The sequence below is a fragment of the Macaca fascicularis genome, chromosome 5 (assembly GCF_037993035.2).
Source record: "Macaca fascicularis isolate 582-1 chromosome 5, T2T-MFA8v1.1".
NCBI lineage: Eukaryota > Metazoa > Chordata > Mammalia > Primates > Cercopithecidae > Macaca > Macaca fascicularis.
Genome location: NC_088379.1, coordinates 110,035,852 through 110,052,773, shown reverse-complemented (window position 1 = coordinate 110,052,773; position 16,922 = coordinate 110,035,852). Strand labels below are relative to the sequence as shown.

At 34.3% G+C, this 16,922-nt stretch overlaps 1 long non-coding RNA gene across 1 annotated transcript in view; it reads right to left on the bottom strand.

Annotated features, from left to right (window-relative positions):
* Positions 1 to 16,922, bottom strand: part of LOC135970806 (uncharacterized) — a 118,317-nt gene that overhangs the window by 5,477 nt on the left and 95,918 nt on the right. Inside the window, exon 2 of the long non-coding RNA XR_010586654.1 lies at positions 1,896 to 1,983. This is a non-coding gene — a long non-coding RNA (uncharacterized lncRNA). The remainder of the gene's footprint in view (positions 1 to 1,895; positions 1,984 to 16,922) is intronic.

Below are 16,922 nucleotides of genomic sequence, written 5' to 3'. Positions count from 1 at the left end.
TGAGAATTTTTTTAGTTTGATAAGATCTTATTTGTAAATTATTTACTTTTCCTGCAATTGCTTTTGGTGTCTTCATCATGAAATCATTGCCAGTGCCTATGTCTTGAATAGTATTGCCTAGGTTGTCTTTCAAAGTTTTTATAGTTTTGGGTTTTACATTTAAGTCTTTACTCCATCTTGAGTTAATTTTTATATACGGTGGAAGGAAGCAGTCCAATTTCAGTCTTCTCCATATGGCTAGCCAGTTATTCCAGAAACACTTATTGAATAAGGAATCCTTTCCCCGTTGCTTGTTTTTGTCAGGTTTGTCAAAGATTAGATAGTTTTAGGTGTGCAGTCTTATTTTGGGATTCTCTATTCTGTTCCTCTGGTCTATATGCCTGTTTTTGTACCAGTACCATGCTATTTTGGTTATCATAGCACTGCAGTATAGTTTGCAGTCAGGTAACGTGATGCTTTTAGCTTTGTTTATTTTGGTTAAGATTGCCTAATCTATTCCGGCTCTTTGTTAGTTCCATATGAATTTTAAAACAGTTTTCTCTAGTTTTGTGAAGAATGTCAATGGTAGTTTGATATAATTAGCATTAAATCTATAAATTGCTATGTGCAGTATGGCATTTTACTGATATTGATTCTTCCTATTCATGAGCATGGACTTTTTTATTTGCTTCTATCATCTCTGATTTATTTGAACAGTGATTTGTAGTTCTCCTTGTAGACATCTTTCACCTCCCTAGTTAGCTGTATTCCTAGGTATTTTATTCTTTTTGTGGCAACTGTGAAAGGTAATTCATTCATGATTCGGCTCTCTGCTTGACTGTTGCTGGTGTATAGGAATGCTAGTAATTTTACACATTGATTTTGTATCCTGAGACTTTGCTAAAGCTCTTTATCAAATTAAGAAGCTTTGGGGTTGAGACAATGGGGTTTTCTAGATACAGGATCATGTTGTCTGAAAACAGGGATAGTTTGACTTCCTCTTTTCCTATTTTGAGCTCTTTATTTCTTTCTCTTGCCTGATGGCCCTGGCTAGAATTTCCAATACTATGTTGAATAGGAGTGGTAAGAGAGGGTCTTCTTGTCTTGTGCCAGTTTTCAAGGGGAAGTCTTCAGGTTTTTGCCCATTCAGTATGATGGCTGTGGGTTTGTCATATATGTCTCTTATTATTTTGAGGTATGTTCCTTCAATAACTAGTTTATTTGTAGTTCTTAACATGAATGGATGTTAAACAGTAAACACAGACCAAAGAGACTAAAATGAAAAAGACTGACAATACTAAATCTTAAGAAGGATGTAACTGGAACTATACATTCTGCTGTTAGTTTGAGGATAAATTTATAAAACAACTTAGAAAATGTTTCAAAACTTCCTACTAAAAGTAAACATGCATATGCCTTATAACTAAGCAGTTCCACTCCTTAATATAAAATTCAACAAAATAAATGTTTATAACCATAAAAATACACATACAGAAATAATTATCTTTATTAATAATAACCAAAAATGAGAAAAATATTTAAAAATGCATAACTTTTTTTGGTTTATTCATACAGTGGGTTATGATAAAACAATGAAGAACATGCTACTAAAATGAGTAACAATGTGACCTAATCATGCAGACAAAATGTTGAATAAATTGAGTTGGAAACAAAATAGTGCATACGGTATAATTCTCTTTATATGAAGGCAGAACTAATCTATGGTAATGGGGGTCAAAATAATGGTTAACATGATGGGGGTTACTGATAGGAAGGGAATCATAAAGGATTCTCAGACATATGTGGTTCTGGGTTGTGGTTACATAGGTGTATACATTTGTAAAAGACATATTGATTGTTACAAGTCAGACATATTTAATATACTGTATGTGTTGCATTGTAATTAAAACAAATACCTTTAAAAATGTACACCATCCAGAGTAGTGAAATAAGGCCAGCTAGGTAGCCAAAGTTCACTCTAAGCATACAGGAGATGGGCCACACCTGAGGAGAGAAAGTATGAGATAATAAAACAACAAATGTTTTGTTATTACTTGAGCACAAGTAAGGTGTAATGCAAATATTTTACTATTAAAGCTTTATGTGCTTTCTCTAGAAAAATATAGAGCAGATAGGATTTACCAATAAATTAAACTGAGGCTTCTAATAAATAAATCAAAGAACATTTCAAACTTTTTGCCAATAATGAATGGAAAAATGAAGTTGTTGTCTATTGAAGAAGATTGAAAGAGGAGCAGGTTGAATTTGGGAAAAGAGATTTAATCATGCTAATTTGGGAATACATATTACATATTCTATGTGGAAAGTTAGCAGTGGATATATATAAGTTTTGAGTTTGGTGAGCAGTCCAGACTTAAAGTAAGTTTTGAAGGATAACGTCACTATGTTAGTAAGGGTTCTCAAGAGACACAAAACCAATAGGATGTGTGTATACGCACATACAAATACAAATACATATTTGTATTTATAGATTTATATATTATAATATGTAGGTATGAAAAAGAATTAGTTAACATGATTATGGAGGCTAAAAAGCCCTCAGATCTGCAGTGGCAAACTGGAGACTCAGGGAGCCAATGATATGTAATTTCATTCTGAGTCCAAACATCTGAGAACCAGAAGAGCCAATGGTCTAAAATCCAATCCAAAAACCAGTAAGCTGAAGATACAAGAAGAACTAATGTTTCAGTCCAAGTTTGAAGGCTAGAAAACACCAATATTTCAGATCAAAGAATCAGGCAGAATGAGTTTCTACTTATTTAATCTTTTTGTTCTATTCAGGTTTTCAATCGATTGAATGAGGGTTGCCTATATTAGAAAGAGAAATTTACTTATATACAGTCTACCAATTCAAATATTAATATCACCCAAAAGCATCCTCACAGACACATTTAGAATAATGTTTAATGTTTAACCAAATACCTGGGCACTATCATGACCACCAAAGATTTCAGGTCGTGAGACTGGCTGATGTCTCCCCAAAAGTGATGCAAGAACTAAACCCTGGACACTCTAACGTTTGAAGCTCAAAAAATTAGCAATATTCAACTAAAAAAGTTTAGAATGTGTGACCAGTAAAGCAGCAGGAAAACTGAGGACATGATATCCAAGAGGCCAAGTGAAGTATTTCAAAAAGTTGAGATACAGCAACTTTGCCAAAAATAGTGGATGAGTGGAATGTAATGAGGCCAGAGATTTAACACTTAGGTCACAGAGTTGGTTCGAGAAATGATCAAAGCCCTTTAATTTTGGCCACAATGGAATAATCTGAGGGGGCTTACAGTACTTAAGTCCATAAACTACTAAAAATCTGGATAAAATGTATAAAATAATTCTTTTCAAACATTGAATAACAGTTATCAGAGGACTGTAGTTCCTTAAAAAGGGAAGTAAACTAAGTGAACCCTATTCTTCTACTGGCTTTCTGCCTTAAAGTCCTCCCTTTTCAGACACAAGTGAGAGGAGGGGAAATTCAAGCAGAGTTGAGATAGATTGGAATCCAGAAATGCAGAGGCAGTTGGAACTGTGGACAGATACCAGAGAGGAAGATGCTACCCGGGGAAAGACATAGAGAAATTTATAAAGGATTGAATCTGTCACTGAATAAAAAAACATACATAAGTAGCATGGAATGTCTCTTGTCATAGTAAAGAATTGTCAGAGAGCTGGAAACTGAACATTACCCAAAGATTTGGTAATACACAGAGCTTGGAATGTCTGAGCTACAACCAGCCAGAATGAGAAGTCTTCAATGAACACCTGAAGCATTCAGTATACACCTCTGAAATGTACATTCTTAGCAGGAGAACTAAATTGGCCCTAGTGTGAAAACTACTGTAAATGCTCTCCTACTGCCTTTTATGTCCCATGTGAATTGCTCTCTTAGCTGACTCTAACCGAAACTTGCAGCACTCAGCTTTCATCAGAAGCAGTAGAGGCAAATGGACCACACATCATTCAGCACAAATAACACAAGTGACTTTCTTGTGACACAAAATTCTTTAATGTAGTGTTTAATAGGTGAGGAAACTATGATTCTGTGTATATAGGTAAATAACCTGGTATAAGACTAGTTACCTGTGGAAGGGTATTATTCACGTAGAGACTCTGTGGTAGGTATATAAGACTTCTAACATGGGACATGTGAAGGGCTTTTATCTGATTTAAAAGACAGAAGCAGCACCAAAAATACAGTAGAAAAAAAGGGAAGGTAATAATAATTAGCTCATTTATTATACTGCTATATTTCAGTCACTATTCCAAATATACTATGCGTATTGACTCCCTTAAGTCTAACAGCAATCTATAAACGTGAGTATTTTTATTCTCATTTTAAACACCACAAAAACTCTAGCACAGAGACACTAAGGAAATTGTCCAAAGTCATGCAGCTAATAAATGGCTGTATAGTCCATTTTGCATTGCTTTAAAGGAATACCTGAGACTGGATAATTTATTTTTTAAAAAGATATTTATTTAGCTCACAGTTCTGAAGGCTATACAAGAAGCATGGCACTAGCATCTGCCTCTGTTGAGACCTCAGTAAGCTTTTACTTTTTCTACTTTTTTGTGGAAGGCAAAGGGGAGTCAGCATATCACGTGACAAGAGAGGGAACAAGATAGAGAGGAGGAGGTAGTAGTTCTTTTTGACAATCGGGTCTTGCCGTAACTAATAGAGCGAGAACTCAGTACCATGGGAGAGCACTGAACCATTCATGATGGATCTGTTCCTAAGACCCAAACATCTCCTAGCAGGGTCCACCTCCAACATTGGGGACCACATTTCAGCGTGAGATTTGGAGAAGACAGATATCCAAACTATACCAACGGTTAAGCAAGGATTTGAACGCAGAAAGTACAGCTTCAGAATATGTGGACTTAAAAATGATGACAAACTGTTAAAAAACAGTGAAAGATATTTAAAAGAGGAAAACATGAGGCAAGCAGGTAAATCAACCATCAAAATAAAAAAATGAACTAATTTTTGTTTGTATTGAGGAGTTAATGGATAATCTGAAGATAAATAGAGAATTTTTATAACATTTTGAAAATAAATTAAATACACTTTTGGATTTCTGAGCTTAAAATATGTTTCTAATGATGAAATTATAGGTTGGCCATAAATGTTTTTACAGAAATAGGAAATTTGGAAAATACCTTAATTGTCTAAGTACATGTGAGATTCAGCAGTGAGAATATTTAGGCATTGTGTTCTTTAGGAATAAGAAACAATATTTAAATATCCATTAAATACTTAGGCATTTGCATCTTTGAACATTTGCCCTAATCTTGCTGACTGGAACCCCTTTCCCATCCTTGGACTTAAAATCAACCGCAAATCAGCTTCCCCTTCACTAAGCCTTTCCTTTTCCATTCAATAGATTCAGCCATTCTCTTTTTTTAACCACTTGAATGAGGTTTAATTGACATACAAAATTTATATAATTTTCTGTGTTTGGACATAAGTATGCACCCATTAAAACATCATCCCTAGCTATACCATAATCACATTCATAATCTCCAGAAGTTTTCTCCTTCCATTTTTATTGTTTGTGTTACAAAATCACTTACCATAAGATGTACTGTTTTAGCAAAATTTTAAGTATACATTGTAGTATTATTAACTGTAGACAATTTATGTACTGTACAGTAGATCACTCGGATTTTACTCACCTTGAAAACCCAAAACTTTGTACTCTAATATCTCCTGTTTCCTCTGAGTTTTCACAGTAAGTACTTTGCTCACACCGCTATGTTAGTCGGTATCATAATTGATGTTATTTTTTAAATGTGTGCAATGGATGCTGTGGTGCACTACCCTAGTACCCCTTTAGGACTGAGATATTCATTCTCACAGTTGCAGGAATATTTGCTTGTTGACAACTTGCAACTGTGTCCCTCTCTGAGAATTGCTTTCAGCTGAAAGAAACTGCCTTGCCCTCTCCCCGAGGGAATCCTACATCCAATAACTGTTTGATGCAGAAGTACAAAGGCCTAGCCCATTGGCTCCAATTGGGTATAACTCTGAAGGGGCATCCAAGCTTCAGAACTCCCTAGGGGATTAACTGAGTTTGCTCTTGCAACTACACTATACTATAGTTCAGTGTCACCTTCTGCACAATGCTGCTTCGTAGTTCTAACAAGAGCATTATCTGAGAAATCTGGTGCATACAAAACTAAGGTAGTCTAAAGAAATTGATCTTAGCCATGTGTCTGTCTTTACCATTAGACCCTGTTATTGGAAGGAAAAGACAATTTCCAATTTTTTCCATGGAATAATTCATATCTAGCTAACATTTATTGGGACTTGATATGGCTTAGGCATCATAATCTATAATTCTTCATAACAATTCTTGAGATAGGTAATACTGTATTTCAATGATGCTAAAACCCACTGATTATGTAATGATTTATCAATTTATAACAGCTATTAGAGATGAGAGTGAAACAATTACATAACATATCATAGCACATAATCCTTATAAGCACATAAGAATATGTACTTTATTTCACCTTTTTTTTTTTTACATTTAATGCTTCTCTATGGTCAGTAGAAGGAATCGTCTGAATATGTTCACCTCTTAGAAATCATCACTATACACTTATATTCATAATTCAGCCTTATGACTTCGACTGATTTGGATTCAAATTATCACCAAAACTCAAAATCCATCTAAAATATAGGGGATTTCTACTGTATTGTGAGATTAATACAAGATATTCCTTAATTAAAATTATGTTTTCCTAAAATTTAATCAGTGCATCTAAAGAGTTAGCAGGAAACTTGAACAGATATGCAACAACTCAGTGATAGTTTCTTGTAATGCTTAAATCAACCACAACAACCTCTCTTATGTTAGAAAATTATATGATAGATTTTAAGTGTTCTGCCCATTTTTGCTCTAATTATACTACTTGGTATGTAATATGCATTACTCAAAACACACACAAGGACCTCCCATTTCAGTGCTAAATTATTGTGTTATCATTCTGAAATATTTAAAATAATAATTAGGAATTTAAATTTAAGTAAAACTTGTTTTGATGACATATGCTGATATCAGTGTAAATAAGTAAAATGAAATAGCAGTTGGATGAACAGGTATTTTCTATGGTTGTTTGCACACGTATGAGCAATAGCCAGTACCAGCAAAATTTGGACAAAATGTCAAGTGTCACCTACTCTGATAGATGTGTTTCAACATTCAGTTGACATCACTGTTAGATGCACCTTGATTTCAAAAATTAAAATGTGAACATATTTTATAAGATGAAATGGGGCATTGTTAGGAGGAGACTGAAGTTTAGAGAGTATAAGTAGTCTAAAATCACAGAGTTACTGAACGGCAAAGCTGACATTTGAATGAGACCAGTCGGATCCTGATATCAATGTTCTGAAGCCGTCTGAAAACTTATATTGGATCAATGAATAAATAAATACATTGATAAATTAATATAAACTTGATGGATTCAAGACAATATACCATCTAAAAATATTTCAGACCAATCTGTTGTGCTGTTGAAATTCAACTCCCTGTAATATTAAAAGAAAAATGGAACCTTGGAAAACTAGATAATTGACACTAGTCTGTTTATGTAACGAAGAGAACAAAGGGTAATAACTTAAACATAGCATTTGAGACATTGAGGAATGTGGGCTGAACCAAGAACAATTTGGCAGCCTAAATGAAATTTTGTGGAATAAGATATATCGGGATCTATTTGCAAGTCTGTGTGCATTTTTTTTTAAGATATGAAAATTAGCATATTTACTCAGTAACTTTGTAGGTCATGTAATTTTATAAGTTTTTTTTTTAAAACATTGGTCATATCTAAAAGAAAAAATAAAACAATCATCAAAGACTTAAATGAATTACTTCTGGAAATTTAAAAGTTAGCTATTTCAGCAAGAAACACATGGGCAAGAGTCCTTAGGCAATGACTTCTTTCAAAGTGTGGCAGATTATATTGCTAGCATTAATCAGGCATGTGTATCACGATGTCTTACACAACTGCCTAAGGCCATCAGACTTTATTTAGAAAATATATATGTGCATGTGGTAGGTTGCTTTTTTTTTTTTTTTTTTTGCTTATCTCAAGTGCGTGTAACTAAAGGGACATAGTCTTTTAGCAGATTTTATTTTCTATTTTAGCATGAATTTTACTAGTGATTTTAAAAAACAAGATATAGTTCTATGATTCCCAAGAGTACAATGAAATTATCTTTGTAATCTTGTCCAACTCTATTCAAAAACTTTGGATTCGAAATCAATCTAAACATTTTCTGGAAAAGACCTCTTGATAATATTTATCAAAAAATTGCATTGTCATGAATATTGCACAGGAACCATATGTTTCCTTGGAGTAAGAAATGGTGTTAAATGTATTATTACATTATGAACAAAAGATATATCTGGATACTATTGTTTACCCTTATGCATACTTTTAATTTAAACAGGTAAAAATATCAACTCAAAATAGTACTATTTTTTATAACTACGTGTAAATTAATTTAGCAAACTATAAAGTAAAAAAAAAATAGTTAATAAAACAAAATAATTTCCCTCTTCAACTTTTAGCAGGTTACACTCACTCTGTGAAATATGAGAGTTACATGAATTGATTCTGTATTCCTAAATCTATCTAATATCTGCTGGATTTTAGGAAATAGTTTAGTGAACAGACAAGTGCAAACTAGTGGGTAAGTTCAAGCAAATCATTTTAGCTGAACTTTGATGAGGAGGAAAAACGACCTGGTTTTATAATTTTAAAGAATGATTCAAAGTCCATTTTACTTTTCGTCAGAACTTTTCACAGTGTAAAATTAATATCTGTAAACAAATGCTAAATGAATAAATTTGAATTAATTTGTTCCCTAGAAATAAGAGGAGTATGACTCACTGAAGGTTATATTGAGGGCTTGCTATCTGCTACCCCTTTATATCATGAAGGAAAAGACTGCCTGTCTGTGCTTAATCATCACGTTATACAACTAAGGAAAACATCATCATCACATTATCACCATCATCATCAACCTAGCAATAAAATCACTCCATAAAGGAGAATTTTCAAAAGGCTATATGTCTACTCCCAATATCAAATAATAATTTGCAGAAGCTTAAGAAAGCATCTTGAATCTTTCAACTTTATACTTTTTTAAAGCTGAATTGTAGATATGATACAAGTCTTCTTCAACATTACCTAGTGTCCACAAATAACCTCACTGCCTAGGAAAGTACCAAGATTATGTGGAATCCAAATGTAGTATAATTACATGAGAGAGTATTATATTAATAATAACTGGAAAACACAAGCTGTCTGGATATTAACCAGTACACATCTGTATAACTCATTGTCAGAATAATTTAAAACAGAAGATAGATATCTATTTTCCCTAGCTTTATTGAGATAAAATTGACAAAAATAATAATAATACTACATTTTCACTATACAAATGCACTGATTTTATGTTAGTTTCAAAATATCAGGAATGTTCCATCAGAAGAAATTATAACTGGTTAATATTTCCTTATTGCCAAAGCATACCTTGCCAACTCTTTGACTTATTTTTGAGTCTTGAAATATGTTTGCATATACATAGACTGAGTTTTAGGTACATAGCTTTTTCAAAAACTCTATATTGAATGAAAGTGTAAAACAAATTAAATTCAACTTAAAGTTCATTATAGTTACTTGAAACACTTTTTTAAAGACATGGGTGATGTACATTTGGGAACAATTATTTTATGACTGTTTTAATGCCAATAGCTATAACCAATTTCTTTTGTTTATGGAATAAAAACAGCATGGAAGATCAAAATAATCAGAGTGATTATATAACAACATGTCCTAAATAAGTATGAAAAAAGCAGTAAAAGTTTATTGCTTATACATATTAAATTAATGAACAATTATTTAATTAGCTGTTACTACCAGGTGGGAAATATAATGTCAGGACACCCAGACAATGTTAAGAAGGAGAATAATCAGCTCCATTTAAGTTAAAATTCATTGTACACTAACATTGCCTGTATTTTCAGCATAGTACCCATGCAAAATATATATTTTTGTATTTATTACAGCACTTAGATATATTTCTCTAAACAGATAAATATGTATTCCACAGATGTAACAGATTCTTTAAGAGGCAAGAATGCGTTTAGAAGCAGCAATAGTTTCTTTATTTTTATTTCTTTGTTTTTTACTTCAATGACTTTTTGGGGTACAAGTTTTTTTTATTACATGGATCAATTGTATGGTAGTGAAGTCTGAGATTTTAGTGCACCCGTTACCCTAGCAGTGTACATTGTACCCAATATGTAGAGAGAGCTTGAAATTCCCATTTTTAAAACCATCAGATCTCATGAGGCCCATTCACTATCAGGAGAACAGTAGGGGAAAGACACACCACCAGGATTCAATCATCTCCCACTAGGTCCCTCCCACAACACATTCGGGAATATGGGAGCTACAAGATGAGATTTGGGTGGGGACACAGAGTCAATCCATATCAGATGTGGTGAAAAGGGAACACTTACACACTGCTGATGGGAAAGTAAATTAGTACAACCTCTACAGAAAACAGCATGGAGATTTCTTAAAGAACTAAAAGTAGACCTATCTACCCAAAGGAAGTCATTGTATATATATTTAAAAAATTCTACCTGCACATGCATGTTTATTGCAGCACAATCCACAGTTGCAAAGATATGGAATAAACCTAAGTGTCCATCAGCAGATGAGTGAATAAAGAAAATGTAGTACATATACGTCATTGAATACTACTCAGCCATGAAAAGAAATGAAATAATGTTTTTTTACAGCAATCTGACTGGAGCTGGAGGCCATTATTCCAAGTGAAATAACACAGGAATGGGGTAACCAAGTAAATACGTTCTCACTTATAAGTTGGAAGTGGCTGGGCGTGGTGGCTCACGCCTGTAAGCCCAGCACTTTGGAAGGCCGAGGCGGGCAGATCACGAGGTCAGGAGATCGAGACCACGGTGAAACCCCGTCTCTACTAAAAATACAAAAAATTAGCCGGGTGCGGTAGCAGGCGCCTGTAGTCCCAGCTACTCGGGAGGCTGAGGCAGGAGAATGGAGTGAATCCGGGAGGCAGAGCTTGCAGTGAGGCGAGATTGCACTACTGCACTCCAGCCTGGGTGAGAGAGCGAGACTCAGTCTCAATAAATAAATAAGTTGGAACTAAGCAATGGGTAAACAAAAGCATACAGTGTAATATAAAGTACAGTAATGTCTGAGAAGTGAGGAGAGTGGGAGGTGATGAGGAACAGGTGGGTTTGGGGGAACAGGTGATATTTGGCTCCATAAGTAAGTTAAGTGGTGATTTGTGAGGTTTTGCCTCACCCATTGCCCAGTAGTGTACACTGAACGCAATTTGTAGTCTTTTATCCCTCAACCCCCACCCACCCTTTCCCCTGAATCCCCAAAGTCCATTGTATCATTCTTATGCCTTTGCATCCTTATAGTTGAGGTCTCACTTATGAGTGAACATACAATGTTTGGTTTTCAATTCCTGAGTTACTTCACTTAGAATAATAGTCTCCCATCCGGTTTGCTGCTAATGCCATTAATTCATTCTTTTTATGGCTGAGTAGTATTCTATCCTATATACACAGCACAATTTCTTTATCCACTCATTGATTGATGGGCATTTGGGCTGGTCCTATATTTTTGCAATTGCAAATCGTGCTGCCATAAATATGCATGCACAAGTATCTTTTTTGTACAACGACTTAATTTCTTCTGGGTAGATACCCAGTACTGGGATGACTGGATCAAATGGTAATTCTACTTTTAGCTCTTTAAGGAATATCCACACTGTTTTCCGTAACGGTTTTACTAGTTTACATTCCCACTGACAGTGTAGAAGTGCTCTCTTTTCCACACCAACGTTTATTATTTTTAAATTTTTTTTTGATTACAGCAATTCTTGCAGGAGTAAGGTGGTATCACATTGTGGTTTTGATTTGCATTTCCCCAATTATTAGTTATGTTGAGCATTTTTTCATGTTTGTTGGCCATTGGGTATATCTTCTTTTGAGAATTGTCTGTTCATATCCTTAGTCCTCTTTCTGATGGGATTGTTTTCTTCTTGCTAATTTGTTTGTCCACTTTTTATTAGGGTTATTTGTTTTCTTCTTGTGGAATTCTTTGAGTTCCTTGCAAATAAGTATATTTACGTTGCTGTAAAACAGATCTCCTGAACTTTTTTATCTTGCAAATTTAAAACTCTAAATCCATTAAACAACAACTCCCTTTCTCTCCCTCCTCCCAAACCCAATAACCACTATTCTGCTTTTGTCTCCACAAACTCGACTTAGACACATCATATAAAGTGGAGCCATACTTTATATGTATTTTACTGTTTGACTTATTTCATTTAGCATAATGCTCTCAAGGTTCATTCATGTAATAGTATATGAAAAAAATCCTTCATTTTAAAAAAATGAATTTTTTTATGTACAGTCCCCAACTTACATTTTTTGACATTATAATATAATGGTGCAAAAGTGATATACATTTTATAGACACTATACTTTGAGTATCCATATGACCATTCTGTTTTTCAATTTCAGTATAGTATTCAATAAAATTACATGAGGTATTCAACACCTTATCATAAGATAGGCTTTGTGTTAGATTATTTTGCTGAAATGTAGGCTTGTCTCCATTTTTATAAGTTTTCTGAGCAGATTTAAGGTAGGCCAGGCTAAGGTATGATTTTCAAAATGTTAGATATATCATATGTATTTTTGACTTACAATGCCCTCAAAATGATAGACTTGTTGGGCGATAACCCATAGTAAGTTGAGGAGCATTTGTATGTACTACATTTTGTTTATCTGTTTATCCATCCATGAACATTTGTGTTGCTTATAGCCACTAGGGTATCATGAATGGTGCTGCCATAAATATGGGTGTGATAATTGAGTTTATGCAGTGTTCTGTTTTAATTTCCTTCTAATTTCTTCTTCTGTACATTTTTGAGATTTTTTTACTTGCTAATATTTATTATAATTAACATTCTAAATTCATAGCAACCTAATTTAAATTGATACAACTTAGCTGAAATTGCATGGACAAACTATGCTCCGTTGCTACCCTTTATGTTGTTATTACTCATGATGTCTTTATATGTTATTTTATGATTAACATAGATTGAAATACATTTTGTGATTTTCTTTGAAATCATAAAAATTTTAGACAGGAGTTATACACCAAAAATACAATAATTCTGGTCTTAATGTCTACTTCAACTTTTGCCTTACTGAAGTTCTCTATTTCTTTATGTGGCTTTAAGTTACTACCTAGTGTCCTTTTACTTCAACCTGAAGAGCTCCCTTTAGCATTTTTCATCCAATAGATTTTATAAGCAACAAATTATCTCAAAAATATCTTACTCTTACATTTTTGAAAGATAGTTTTGCTGGATATAGAAATCCTGATAGTTTTTTTCTTTTCAGTTCTTTTAAAACATTACCCCTTCCTTCCTGGTCTCTGTTGTTTATAATGAGAAATATATTTTTATCTTGCAGTTGAATATACTTTGAGTATGATAAGTTGCTTGTATCTTGTTGCTTCCATAATTCTTTCAATTTTGCCTTTGACACTTTGGAAATAATGTGTCTCAATGTGAAAATTAGTGTTTTTATTTTATTTTATTTTATTATTTTTTTTTGGAACTTGTAAAGCTCCATGGATGTGTAGATTTGTATCTTTTATCAAATTTTTTTTTTTTTTTTTTTTTTTTTTTTTTTTTTTTTTTTTTTTTTTTTTTTTGAGACAGAGTCTCTCTCTGTCTCCCAGGCTGGAGTGCAGTGGCGTGGTCTCGGCTTACTGCAAGCTCCGCCTCCCACGTTCATACCATTCTCCTGCCTCAGACTCCCAAGTAGCTGGGACTACAGGCATCCGCCACCATGCCCAGCTAAATTTTTGTATTTTTAGTAGAGATGGGGTTTCACCATGTTGGCCAGGATGGTCTCGATCAACTGACCTCGTGATCTGCCTACCTCGGCCTCCCAAAGTGCTGGGATTACAGGCGTGAGCCACCGCGCCCAGCCTTCTTTTATCAAATTTGTAAAAATTTTGATTTTATTTCTTCAAATACTAATTTCATTCATTTATTCTCTCTAAATTATTTTTTAATTTTTGTGGGTACATAGTAGGTGTATATATTTATGGGGTACATAAGATGCTTTGATACAGGCATGTAATGCATAATAATCAGATTATGGAGAATGGGGTATCCATTCCCTCAAGCATTTATCCTTAGTATTACAAACAATTCAGTTATGCTCTTCTAGTTATTTAAAAAATACAAGTAAATTATTGACAAGTGTCACTCTGTTGTGCTATTATATAGTAGGCTTTTTTCATTCTTTCTAATTTTTATTTTTTTGTACCCAACAACCATCCCCACCTTTTTCCCAACCCGCCACTATGCTTTTCAGCCTCTGGTAACCATCCTTCCACTTCTTATCTCCATAAATTCAATTGTTTTGATTTTTAGATTCCATAAATAAATGAGAATATGTGATATCTGGCTTTCTTCTTTCTGTGCTTGGCTTATTTCACCAAACATAACGATTTCTAGCTTCATCCATGTGCTGAAAAAACCATGAGGATGCACATATCTCTTTAATAAACTGATTTTCTTTCTTTTGGGTATATTCCCAGAAGTGGGACTGATGGATTACATGGTAGCTCTATTTTTAGTTTTTTTTCTGGAATCCCCAAACTGTTCTCCATAGTGGTTGTATTAATCTACATTTCCAACAACAGCATACAAGGGTTCCCTTTTCTCCATATCCTTGACAGCATTTGTTATTTCCTGTCTTTTGGATATAAGCCATTTTAAGATGAGATATCTTATTGCAGTTTTGATTTGCATTTCCCTAATGATTAATGATGTTAAGCACGTTTTCATATACCATATGCCATTTGTATGTATTCTTTTGAGAAATATGTATTCAAATCTTTTGTCCATTTTTAAACCAGATTATTAGGTTCTTTTCCTATAGAGTTGTCTGAGCTCCTTTTATTCTGGTTATTCAACTCTTGTCAGATAGATAGTTTGCAAGTATTTTCTGTCACTGTTTATTGTATCCTGCGCTGTGCAAAACTTTTTTTAACTTGATGTGATCCCATTGTCCATTTTTGCTTTGATTGTCTGTGCATGTGGGGTATTACCCAAGAAATTTTTTTCCAGTCCAATGTCCTGGAGAAATTCTTCAATGTTTTCTTGTAGTAGTTGCATAGTTTGAGGTCTTAGATTTATGTCTTTAATTCATTTTGATTTGATTTTTGTATATGGTGAGAGCTAAGGGTCTAGTTTCAATCTTTTGCATGTTCATTTGAAGTTTTTCTTCATTTTTGATGTAGGCACTTATAGCTATAAACCTCCCTCTTAGTGCTGCTTTTTCTGTATCTCATAGATTTAGGTATATTGTGTTTTCAAAATCATTTGTTTCAAGAAATTTTACAATTTCCTCTTAATTTCTTTATTAACCCATTGGTCAATCAGGAACATATGGTTTAATTTCCTTGTGTTTAAGTCATCTCCAAAATTCCTTTCATTATTGATTTCTACCTTTATTTCATTGTGGTTAGAGAAGATCCTTGACATTATTTAAATATTTTAAGACTTATTTTATGACTTAATGTATGATCTATCCTTGAGAATGATCCATGTGCTGAGGAAAAGAATGTGTATTCTTCACTCATTAGATGAAATGTTCTAAATACCTATTAGAGCCATTTAGTTTATAGTGCAGATTTAGTACTCTGTTTCTTTGTTGATTTTCTGCCTGGAAGATCTGTTTAATGCTGAAAGTAAGATGTCGAAGTCTCTAGCTATTGTTATATTAGAGTCTCTCTCTTTAGCTCTAATAATATTTGCTTTATATATCTGGATGCTCCAGTGTTGGATGCATATATACTTAAAATTGTTATATCCTCTTGCTGAATTGGCCCATTTACCGTTATATAGCATCTGGGAGCTAGGACCTAGAAAGGTTCTCATGGCTCTGACTGGTGTCCTATCCCGCAGTAGCTGAGCTGGTCTCCAAGGTGCAATACAAAGTCCTTTCCACTCTTCCCTCTCCACTCCCCAGGAAGAAGGATGGGGTCTCATTTGAAGATGTGAACTGTGCAGTCTGATGTTAGGGTGGGGGTGATGCCAGCACTTCCTTAGCTACCCTGGCTGGTGTCCCCAGTAGGTCATATGTTCCTATTCCCCTTACTCCCCTCCCCACCACCAGTGCACTGGCACTGGACCTGGACCAAATTCAGCACTCGGACTCATCCAGCAGTTGCAGTCTTTGTGGCCTAGACTACCATTCACGTTTAGTTAGAGCCCCAGAACACTGTAGCCCACAGCAGTGAGGTTTGTGAGAACCCAGGTTCCAGTGACTGAAATCAGTGATTCTCCTGTGGCTAGGGCTGGTTTAAATGCTCCCTCTCTGAACAAGCATCAGCTGAGTCTGGTCTGGTTTTGTTTTCTGTTATAAGAGAGCAGCACTGAGTTCAATGCTTCTTACTTGCTGCGCTCTCCCTCTCCCAAGTGCAAAGAAAGGCTCTGTGTGCCATGCCACCACTGCCAGATGATGGGACAAGGCACGAATCTGCGATTTAAAATTTTTTTTCCTACCTCTTCAGTGCCTCTTTCGGTGATATGAAGTGAAAACCAGGTACTGTGAATACTCACCTGATTTTTCATTCTTATGAAGATGCATTTTCTGTGTAGATAGTTGTTAAATTGGTGTCCTTGCAGGGGGAATAATAAGTGGAACCTTATATTCCACCATCTATACCCCTCATTTTTTTACCCATTTTTTGCAGGTTTTCAGAGTGAATAATTTCAAATGACCTATTTTCCAAGTTTTCTGATTTGTTTTTCT